This window comes from Thalassophryne amazonica, chromosome 2, assembly GCF_902500255.1.
Source record: "Thalassophryne amazonica chromosome 2, fThaAma1.1, whole genome shotgun sequence".
Classification (NCBI taxonomy): domain Eukaryota; kingdom Metazoa; phylum Chordata; class Actinopteri; order Batrachoidiformes; family Batrachoididae; genus Thalassophryne; species Thalassophryne amazonica.
The window spans coordinates 116,884,320-116,896,906 of NC_047104.1; positions in this window are offsets into that span (position 1 = coordinate 116,884,320).

The following is a 12,587-nucleotide window of genomic DNA, read 5'->3' on the forward strand; positions in this document are numbered from 1 at the left end:
AGGTGCCAATGAGCATAGTGGCCTCAATCATCTTAATGGATGAATCTGCCAGGACTCTACCTAGAGCTGGCAGCCCATCTAAACTGAGCAATCGGGAGAGTCAGGGAGGTCACCAAGAACAAGAAGATGGTCACTCTGTCAGAGCTTCAGCATGCCTCTGTGGAGAGAAAAGAATCTTCCAGAACCATCTCGACAGCAACCAATCAGGCCTATATGGTAGAGTGGCCAGATGTAAGCCAATCCTTCGTAAAAGGCACATTACAGCCCACCTGGACTTTGCCAGAAGGCATCTGAGGGACTCTCAGACCATCACAAACAAAATTCTCTGGTCTGATGAGACTGAAAGATTGAACTCTTTGGCGTAATTGCAAGGCATCACGTTTTTAGGAAACCAGGCACCATCCCTACAGTGAAGCATGGTGGTGGTAGCATCATGCTGTGGGGATGTTTTTTCAACGGCATGAACTTGTAGACTAGTCAGGACTGAGGGAAAGATGAATGCAGCAATGTACAGAGATGTCCTGGATGAAAACCTGCTCCAGAGCGCTCTTCAAACAAACACCAAATTTGGCACAAATACTCCTTAAACATTAGTCGTTTGATAAAACCCGCTTGCCACTTGAATTTTCAAAAGGCAGCCAGGTAGGGGTCAACTGAGGATTTACACGGGGGTCAAAAACTGAAAATGCTCTCATCATATTGAAACCTATACCACGTTATTTGTCTGATCATAACAATTCCAAAATGGTATAGTTTGGGCTATCTATGAATGAATGTTCTGGAGTTATGGAGCCAAAACAGCAAGAATGGTGACAAAGGTAAGTTTCAGTTTGAACAGGGGTCAAAAGGTAAAGTTACTCCAAGTTTGGTAAAAGGTGGGGCAAATTATTAGTTGAGTTAATAGTGTTTCAAAAAGGAATAGTTTGCGCCATGTGCCATCCATAGTTATCATGTTATGGGGTAACATATGTCACATGTCATAGAATCCAATGGAAGTCAACATTGTTTGACCTTTACTGTGGAGACCAAGCATTCAACACAGTCAAAACTATTCCATTTAATAATCCTATTAGCTCAACCAATAATTTGCACCACTTTTTACCAAAATTGGATTGTTTGAGGAGTATTTGTGCTGAATTTGGTGCCTGTTTCACCATTTGAATAATTCTATTCTAAATATTATCTGCTGCACTAAATGGGCAAAACTACCCAAAGATAGGTGCACCAAATCAAATCAAATCAATTTCATTTATATAGCGCCAAATCACAACAAACAGTTGCCCCAAGGCGCTTTATATTGTAAGGCACAGCCATACAATAATTATGGAAAACCCCAACGGTCAAAACGACCCCCTGTGAGCAAGCACTTGGCGACAGTGGGAAGGAAAAACTCCCTTTCAACAGGAAGAAACCTCCAGCAGAACCAGGGTCAGGGAGGGGCAGTCTTCTGCTGGGACTGGTTGGGACTGAGGGAGAGAATCAGGAAAAAGACATGCTGTGGAGGGGAGCAGAGATCAATCACTAATGATTAAATGCAGAGTGGGGCATACAGAGCAAAAAGAGAAAGAAACACTCAGTGCATCATGGGAACCCCCCAGCAGTCTAAGTCTATAGCAGCATAACTAAGGGATGGTTCAGGGTCACCTGATCCAGCCCTAACTATAAGCTTTAGCAAAAAGGAAAGTTTTAAGCCTAATCTTAAAAGTAGAGAGGGTGTCTGTCTCCCTGATCTGAATTGGGAGCTGGTTCCAGAGGAGAGGAGCCTGAAAGCTGAAGGCGCTGCCTCCCATTCTACTCTTAAAAACCCTAGGAACTACAAGTAAGCCTGCAGTCTGAGAGTGAAGCGCTCTATTGGGTTGATATGGTACTATTAGGTCCTGAAGATAAGATGGGACCTGATTATTCAAAACCTTATAAGTAAGAAGAAGAATTTTAAATTCTATTCTAGAATTAACAGGAAGCCAATGAAGAGAAGCCAATATGGGTGAAATATGCTCTCTCCTTCTAGTCCCTGTCAGTACTCTAGCTGCAGAATTTTGAGACAAGACCTTTCTAATTTTAGAGATATTGCGTAAATGCAAAAAAGCAGTCCTACATATTTGTTTAATATGTGCATTGAATGACATATCCTGATCAAAAATGACTCCAAGATTTCTCACAGTATTACTAGTGGTCAGGGTAATGCCATCCAGAGTAAGGATCTGGTTAGACACCATGTTTCTAAGATTTGTGGGGCCAAGTACAATAACTTCAGTTTTATCTGAATTTAAAAGCAGGAAATTAGAGGTCATCCATGTCTTTATGTCTGTAAGACAATCCTGCAGTTTAGCTAATTGGTGTGTGTCCTCTGGCTTCATGGATAGATAAAGCTGGGTATCATCTGCATAACAATGAAAATTTAAGCAATGCCGTCTAATAATACTGCCTAAGGGAAGCATGTATAAAGTGAATAAAATTGGTCCTAGCACAGAACCTTGTGGAACTCCATAATTAACCTTAGTCTGTGAAGAAGATTCCCCATTTACATGAACAAATTGTAATCTATTAGATAAATATGATTCAAACCACCGCAGCGCAGTGCCTTTAATACCTATGGCATGCTCTAATCTCTGTAATAAAATTTTATGGTCAACAGTATCAAAAGCAGCACTGAGGTCTAACAGAACAAGCACAGAGATGAGTCCACTGTCTGAGGCCATAAGAAGATCATTTGTAACCTTCACTAATGCTGTTTCTGTACTATGATGAATTCTAAAACCTGACTGAAACTCTTCAAATAGACCATTCCTCTGCAGATGATCAGTTAGCTGTTTTACAACTACCCTTTCAAGAATTTTTGAGAGAAAAGGAAGGTTGGAGATTGGTCTATATTTAGCTAAGATAGCTGGGTCAAGTGATGGCTTTTTAAGTAATGGTTTAATTACTGCCACCTTAAAAGCCTGTGGTACATAGCCAACTAATAAATATAGATTGATCATATTTAAGATCGAAGCATTAAATAATGGTAGGGCTTCCTTGAGCAGCCTGGTAGGAATGGGGTCTAATAGACATGTTGATGGTTTGGAGGAAGTAACTAATGAAAATAACTCAGACAGAACAATCGGAGAGAAAGAGTCTAAACAAATACCGGCATCACTGAAAGCAGCCAAAGAGAACGATATGTCTTTGGGATGGTTATGAGTAATTTTTTCTCTAATAGTTAAAATTTTATTAGCAAAGAAAGTCATGAAGTCATTACTAGTTAAAGTTAAAGGAATACTCGGCTCAACAGAGCTCTGACTCTTTGTCAGCCTGGCTACAGTGCTGAAAAGAAACCTGGGGTTGTTCTTATTTTCTTCAATTAGTGATGAGTAGTAAGATGTCCTAGCTTTACAGAGAGCTTTTTTATAGAGCAACAGACTCTTTTTCCAGGCTAAGAGAAGATGAGTGAGACGCCATTTCCTCTCCAACTTATGGGTTATCTGCTTTAAGCTGCGAGTTTGTGAGTTATACCACGGAGTCAGGCACTTCTGATTTAAGGCTCTCTTTTTCAAAGGAGCTACAGCATCCAAAGTTGTCCTCAATGAGGATATAAAACTATTGACGAGATAATCTATCTCACTCACAGAGTTTAGGTAGCTACTCTGCCCCGTGTTGGTATATGGCATTGGAGAACATAAAGAAGGAATCATATCCTTAAACCTAGTTACAGCGCTTTCTGAAAGACTTCTACTGTAATGAAACTTATTCCCCACTGCTGGGTAGTCCATCAGAGTAAATGTAAATGTTATTAAGAAATGATCAGACAGAAGAGGGTTTTCAGGGATACTGTTAAGTCTTCAATTTCCATACCATAAGTCAGAACAAGATTTAAGGTATGATTAAAGTGGTGAGTGGACTCATTTACATTTTGAGCAAAGCCAATCGAGTCTAACAATAGATTAAATGCAGTGTTGAGGCTGTCATTCTCAGCATCTGTGTGGATGTTAAAATCACCCACTATAATTATCTTATCTGAGCTAAGCACTAAGTCAGACAAAAGGTCCAAAAATTCACAGAGAAACTCACAGTAACGACCAGGTGGACGATAGATAACAACAAATAAAACTGTTTTTTGGGACTTCCAATTTGGATGGACAAGACTAAGAGTCAAGCTTTCAAATGAATTAAAAATCTGTCTGGGTTTTTGATTAATTAATAAGCCGGAGTGGAAGATTGCTGCTAATCCTCCGCCTCGGCCCGTGCTACGAGCGTTCTGACAGTTAGTGTGACTCGGGGGTGTTGACTCATTTAAACTAACATATTCATCCTGCTGTAACCAGGTTTCTGTAAGGCAGAATAAATCAATATGTTGATCAATTATTATATCATTTACTAACAGGGACTTAGAAGAGAGAGACCTAATGTTTAATAGAACACATTTAACTGTTTTAGTCTGTGGTGCAGTTGAAGGTGCTATATTATTTTTTTCTTTTTGAATTTTTATGCTTAAATAGATTTTTGCTGGTTATTGGTGGTCTGGGAGCAGGCACCGTCTCTACGGGGATGGGGTAATGAGGGGATGGCAGGGGGAGAGAAGCTGCAGAGAGGTGTGTAAGACTACAACTCTGCTTCCTGGTCCCAACCCTGGATAGTCATGGTTTGGAGGATTTAAGAAAATTGGCCAGATTTCTCTAGATGAGAGCTGCTCCATCCAAAGTGGGATGGATGCCGTCTCTCCTAACAAGACCAGGTTTTCCCCAGAAGCTTTGCCAATTATCTATGAAGCCCACCTCATTTTTGGACACCACTCAGACAGCCAACAATTCAGGGAGAACATGCAGCTAAACATGTCACTCCTGGTCCGATTGGGGAGGGGCCCAGAGAAAACTACAGAGTCCGACATTTTTTGCGAAGTTACACACCGATTCAATGTTAATTTTAGTGACCTCTGACTGGCGTAACCGGGTATCATTACTGCCGACGTGAATTACAATCTTACCAAATTTACGCTTAGCCTTAGCCAGCAGTTTCAAATTTCCTTCAATGTCGCCTGCTCTGGCCCCCGGAAGACAATTGACTATGGTTGCTGGTGTCACTAACTTCACATTTCTCAAAACAGAGTCGCCAATAACCAGAGTTTGTTCCTCAGCGTGTGTGTCGCCGAATGGGGAAAAATGGTTAGAAATGTGAACAGGTTGGCGGTGTACACGGGGCTTCTGTTTAGAACTACGCTTCCTCCTCACAGTCAACCAGTCGGTCTGCTTTCCTGGCTGCTCGGGATCTGCCGGAGGGGAACTAACGGCGGCTAAGCTACCTTGGTCCGCACCGACTACAGGGGCCTGGCTAGCTGTAGGATTTTCCATGGTGCGGAGCCGAGTCTCCAGTTCACCCAGCCTGGCCTCCAAAGCTACGAATAAGCTACACTTATTATAAGTACCATTACTGCTAAAGGAGGCCGAGGAATAACTAAACATTTCACACCCAGAGCAGAAAAGTGCGGGAGAGACAGGAGAAGCCGCCATGCTAAACCGGCTAAGAGCTAGTAGCTGCGCTAAGCTAGCGGATTCCTAAAAACACACAAAGTGAATAATGTGTAAATAATTTAGAGGTGATTCAGCAGAGGGAGTGCTTTAGTTAAGGCACGTGAAGATTACACTGTGAAACAAATCGTTATCTAGTTAACTAGATCAATCTAACTGCGCAGATTAAACAGCTAACAGATTAAGCTTGTGGCATCATATTCAAGAAGAATTGAGGCTGTAATTGCTGCCAAAGGTGCCATCACCAAACAGCTCTCAACAGTCTAACAATTCCATAAGCACTTCTTGGATGTCTACCAACACTGTGGCCTGAGCTCACAAATACATGATTGTCACTGGAGGGAGAATAGTCTACCTGTCCTATACAGGTCTTGAGGTCCACTTGGGGACTGCTTATCCTCTGATAGCATGAAGAAGAGCCTATGACTTCCCATAGATAGTACACCACTACATTGCAACTTTATTCCCCATTCAATCCTGGTGACCATTTGCACTTGGGTGGACTCGGAAGATGTAGATGAAGTGCCTTGTCCATGGACATGGATAGGTAGCTATGTTGATATATCCAACACGTGAGGTGTTGTAATCCAGTCAATAACCCTTTCCTTTCAACAGGGAGCCTCAGAGGTCTCAGAGAGCACTAATGTAGTACCATCATATCCAAGTATTTACACTTGTAATTGTTAATGCCATACAACTAATATTTAGCTTCAAATACAGCTACCCTTCTGCACTTAATCATACAAGCTCAAGCTCAGTGTTTAACTAGAATGAATAACCTTCATACCCTTGGCTGTAAATAAATCTATCCTGCATATCAATCAGAGAAATGCAGATCAGGAAGGAAAATCAGATTTACTCTGCAAACACTGTCCTTACTAATATTTGAAATCATGTCTGGGTGTAAATAAAGTAGTTAGCTGAGGCAAAGAGAAAACCTTCAAGGACTATTTCCCCTTTTGTTTCTCAGAGACAGCCTGGAAAAGGACTTCATATGAAAGCATAATAGATGCAATCATTTGCTACTTTTGCCTCTTTATTTTCTTTTGCTTGTTTGTTTATTGTGGACGGGGTGGTGCAACACATGGATATACAGTTTAATGTGCCTTGATATAACCATGTTTTTTTTCCCCAGGCAATGCTGGGATCCACTTTGTAGAGACATGTGGTAATTCTTAGTAAAACTGAAATGTAACTGAAAGAACAAGCTCACCCACTGTAAGTGGCATGCAGTGGGCACGTAATGACAGAATTTGGGGCAAACCTTTCTCTCTCTCTCAGTGGAAATCTGTGTCACAAAGATGTGCAGTGACATAACCAATAGGTACATTAAACACAACCTGACAAGCTGACCACAACTGAAGTACAACCAGATGTTCTGCAGATACTTATCTAACATCTGTGTCAAGACACAAAACAAACTCTGTATGTTAAAATAATTGCATACAGTAAAACATAACTGCAGAAAATATGTCTTGTTACATTAGTGTGAAATTGTTTTGAGCATGAAATTAGACACAATCTTTAACAGTACACGCTTAAAGCATCTGCCTTTATTCAGGCATATTGTTGCATATTGGAACCTTTTCTCCACTTGATGAAGAGCGAGTGATTCCCACTGTTGTCATTAATAATACTCACCTCTCCTGGATGATATCCAACCAGCATCATACAACAGCTCTGGAAACTTCCTACCTTTGCAAGCAGCTGGCCTCAATTTATCATTTTCTAATGTGTGTTCTCCCTGTGCTGCTTTTTTCCTGCATCACACCATTAGCCCCTATCACGTTATGCTTTTACTGCAACTGGTATCAATCAAAAGAATCTCTAGTATACTGTTGTAGTCATTCTTTCATATAGTTTTAATATATTATGTGTAATATATGATAGATGTTTCCATGAAAGGACCTATGTTCATATACACTCAACAAAAATATAAACGCAACACTTTTGGTTTTGCTCCCATTTTGTATGAGATGAACTCAAAGATCTAAAACTTTTTCCACATACACAATATCACCATTTCCCTCAAATATTGTTCACAAACCAGTCGAAATCTGTGATAGTGAGCACTTCTCCTTTGCTGAGATAATCCATCCCACCTCGCAGGTGTGCCATATCAAGATGCTGATTAGACACCATGATTAGTGCACAGGTGTGCCTTAGACTGCCCACAATAAAAGGCCACTCTGAAAGGTGCAGTTTTGTTTTATCGGCGGGGGGATACCAGTCAGTATCTGGTGTGACCACCATATGCCTCATGCAGTGCAACACATCTCCTTCGCATCATCCGTGAAGAGAACACCTCTCCAACGTGCCAAACACCAGCGAATGTGAGCATTTGCCCACTCAAGTCGGTTACGACGACGAACTGGAGTCAGGTCGAGACCCCGATGAGGACCACGAGCATGCAGATGAGCTTCCCTGAGACGGTTTCTGACAGTTTGTGCAGAAATTCTTTGGTTATGCAAACCGATTGTTTCAGCAGCTGTCCGAGTGGCTGGTCTCAGACGATCTTGGAGGTGAACATGCTGGATGTGGAGGTCCTGGGCTGGTGTGGTTACACGTGGTCTGCGGTTGTGAGGCTGGTTGGATGTACTGCCAAATTCTCTGAAACGCCTTTGGAGATGGCTCATGGTAGAGAAATGAACATTCAATACACGAGCAACAGCTCTGGTTGACATTCCTGCTGTCAGCATGCCAATTGCACGCTCCCTCAAATCTTGCGACATCTGTGGCATTGTGCTGTGTGATAAAACTGCACCTTTCAGAGTGGCCTTTTATTGTGGGCAGTCTAAGGCACACCTGTGCACTAATCATGGTGTCTAATCAGCATCTTGGTATGGCACACCTGTGACGTGGGAAGGATTATCTTAGCAAAGAAGAAGTGCTCACTATCACAGATTTAGACTGGTTTGTGAACAATATTTGAGGGAAATGGTGATATTGTGTATGTGGAAAAAGTTTTAGATCTTTGAGTTCATCTCATACAAAATGGGAGCAAAACCAGAAGTGTTGCGTTTATATTTTTGTTGAGTATAGAAGCACAATAATTTACTCAACTCACTTTTCTCAAAACCATGCCCATTTTTTCAAAACTTTTAAGACATTATCCATTCCATGAGGCCATGTGAAAACTAGAAATACTTGTACATTGCTTTCATACAGTGGCAGATCCTGATATAGGTGATATGGTCACCCACCGATAGTGGCATCTTGTTGGGGTGGCATGAGCCCTCGTGAATAAATAAAATAAAGAATGTTTGCTAGATTCCATTCACACAAATCTATTTTCAGTCATTCATTTTCACATCAAGTCAATCCATATCATTTCACAGTGTGGGGTATACGAGGTCTATTAGAAAAGTATCCGACCTTATTATTTTTTTCAAAAACCATATGGATTTGAATCACGTGTGATTACATCAGACATGCTTGAACCCTCGTGGGCATGCGAGAGTTTTTTCACGCCTGTCGGTTACGTCATTCGCCTGTGGGCAGTCTTTGAGTGAGGAGTCGTCCACCCGCTTGTCGATTTTTTTCATTGTTTAGGAATGGCTCAGAGACTGTTGCTTTGTTTGATAAAAATTTTTTCAAAACTGTAAGGCACAACTGAGTGGACACCATTCAATAAATTCAGCTGGTTTTCGGTAAAAATTTTAACGGCTGATGAGAGATTTTGGTCTGGTAGTGTCGCTTTAAGGACGGTCCACGGCGCCTGACGGCGATCTGCGCTTCGAGGCGGCAGCGTCTCGCCGTTTCAAGTTGAAATCTTCCACATTTCAGGCTCTGTTGACGAAGTAAGTCGTCAGAGAACAGAGAACTTTCAGAAGAAGTCGGCATGAGGAGTTTATTCGGACATTCAATTGTTAACGGTCATTTTGTAATGAAAGAACGTGCGGGGGGTCGCGGCAGGAAAAACACCTCCGTTGGAAATCTTAATGGGCAAGTTGGAACATGCCCAAGCTGTTAAACAATTTCTCAGTTACTCACTTGTTGAAAGCCATTAAAAGCCGCCTGAATTCTACAAATGGTTTTCAACATGGAGGTGTTTTTCCTGTCGCGGCGCACACAGATTTGCCGAGTCGTCACGGAAACGACTCGGCGAATTTGCGCGTACGTCTTTCATTAAAAAAATGTCCTTAAACAGTGGAATGTCCGCATAAATTCCTCATGCCGGCCTCTTCTGAATCTTCTCTGTTCTCTCACGATGTCCTGGGTGAATTAAGCCTTAAATTAGGATGTTTTCAGCTCGAAACAGGCCGACGACAGCGCCTGGAAGCGCTGCAGGACGTCCCGCTCCGTGGGAAGTCCTTACACCGACAGAAACACCCCATAATCTCTCATCAGCTGTTAAACTTTTCACAGAAAACCAGCTTAATTTCTCGAATAGTGTCCACTCGGATATTCCTCACAGGTCCAGAAAAAATTTTGATAAAGCAACGCGCGCCGTCTCGAGCAGCGTGTGAAACAAAGGAATTCAGCCGAGAGGGCGGGACCATATCTCACTCAAGGCCTGCCCACAGGGAAATGACGTCACCGACACGTGTGAAAAAACTCAAGCATGATTGGTGTAATCGCATGTCATTCAAATCCATATAGTTAAAAAAAAAATAAAAGGGTCGGTTTATTATCTAAGAGACCTCGTATGTTGTTGTATGTGATGTACAAGGTCTGTCAATAAAGTAACAGTCCTTTTTATTTTTTTTCAACAACTATATGGATTTCATTCATATGTTTTTATGTCAGATATGCTTGAACCCTCGTGCGCATGCGTGAGTTTTTCCACGCCTGTCAGTTACGTCATTCGTCATCCGTCATCAAGAACTTCATCGACATTAACGCTTTCCGTGGGTTTCAATACAATCCATGCAGGATTAGAATTCTCCATGACAGTAAGATCCACCTTTTTTCCACACCTAAGGAAGCAGAGGAATTCTACAGGCGACTTCAAGGTTCCACGGAGAACACTGGTGGCGTTTGAACTGAAACGTGGTAATATGTGGATCAAGAATTTCCTGATATAAAACAAACATTTCTAAGCAGGTGATACCTGATAAATACAGGGTGTGTTTTTGTTTTGTTTTTCTTATGTCTATATTTTCATTTAAAATATTTTTTGTTTATTTACTAAGCTAAGCTTCAGTAACTCAAGGTTATAGTTGGCAGTTATAATTTGGATATCAATAGCAATATATACAGTATACTGTTATTTTTACATCTTCCATTGTTATACTTATTTCAAGAGGGTTAAGAGACATTAGAACTAACATGGTGTTGGGGTGTCGATGTTGGAACAAGGGAGAAAGGTCATGTTGGTTAGCTTCTCACCAGTATTGTGGATCGGCATCCTGGGGAACTTCAGTGTTCAAAGGGGTGGGGTTCTCATTCCACTGGATGGAATACCAGGGGTGGGTAAGGGGAAGTTTAAAATATGTTCTGGGTTCAATGTGTGTGTATATATGTGTATGAATGAGTATGACTGTGTAAATGTGCACTTTATCAAGGAAAGAGGTATGGTGATTTTTGGTCCTAATCTTATTTATCATAAATCACTAAATGGAAAGTAAAAAAGAATATATTGATGCTCTTATTACAAGCTGGAATGTCAGGGGAATGAGAAAATTAATTAAAGTGAAAAAAATATTGAATAGAATAAAGTTGTTAAAATCTAAAATTATTTACCTACAAGAATCACACCTGACTATGCAAGATATCAAATACTAACCAAAAGATGGCCTGGCCAAGTGTTTCATGCGTGCTTCACTAGTCATGCCAGAGGGGTTTTAATTTTGATCCATAAATCAATACCATTTCAGAAATCCAAGGTCATTATTGATCCAGGAGGAAGATATATTATATTACAAGGTACTATATTCTCTCAAAAGATGAATCTTATAAATATTTATGGCCCCAACTATGACTCCCCATCCTTTTTTGAAAATCTTTTTCTTAATATTTCCACTTCAGATGGAATGTGTATTATGGGGGGAGACTTTAATTGCACTCTCAACCCAGTCTTAGACCGTTCATCCCAAAGTGATAGCACACATATGAAAACCAGGAAGATACTTCATAACTATATGAAAGATCTAAAACTACATGATATATGGAGGATTAGAAATCCAAATAGTATTCAATATTCCTGTTTTTCAGGCAGCTGTAAAAGCCACTCGCGCATTGATTATTTTTTAACATCCGTAGATTTGGAGCCACAAGTGAAAGAGTGTTGGTATAATAGCATTGTACTGAGTGATCACGCGCCAGTTTCTGTTAAGATACAATTGGGTAAAATAGTGTATAGTCCAAAAAGATGGAGATTACAGACCTTCTTGTTACAAGATGAAGTATTCGTAAAATTTGTAGAAAAATGTATAGATAATTATTTTGACTGTAATAAAGAAGAAACATCCGCTAGTATTAGATGGGAAGCTTTTAAAGCCTATATACGAGGTGAAATAATAAGTTTCATAGGGACTAGAAATAAAAAATATAACATGGAGATTAAATTAATGGAACAACAAATGAAAACTTTAGAAAATGAATTTTATAACACTAATGACCTAGACAAACTGCAAAATTTAAGAATTATGAGAACTAAATACGATAAACTAACAACTGAAAAAGTAGCAAAAAGTTTAATGTGGACGAAGCAAGCATATTACGACCAGGGAGAAAAAGCAAGTAAACTGTTAGCCTGGAGGATAAAAAAAAATGCAATCAGACAGAGCAATTCTTAGTATAAAAACAAACTTGGATGATCTAACTTATGACCCTCTAGAAATAAACGATAGCTTTAGGACATTTTATGAACATTTGTATAAATCAGAATGTAACGTGAACGAAGAAATCCAAAACAACTTCCTGGATAAATTACAATTTCCAAAACTGTCAGAGGAAGATAATGAAATATTGGACAGGACATTGACAATTACTGATATAAAAGAAGCAATAGGAAGTTTGAACAGCGGCAGAGCACCGGGGCCAGATGGACTACCGGTAGAATTCTATAAGATGTTCAAAGATAAAGTAGCCCAGCCACTCTTAGACATGTTTAAAGAATCATACAAAATTGGGACCCTCCCA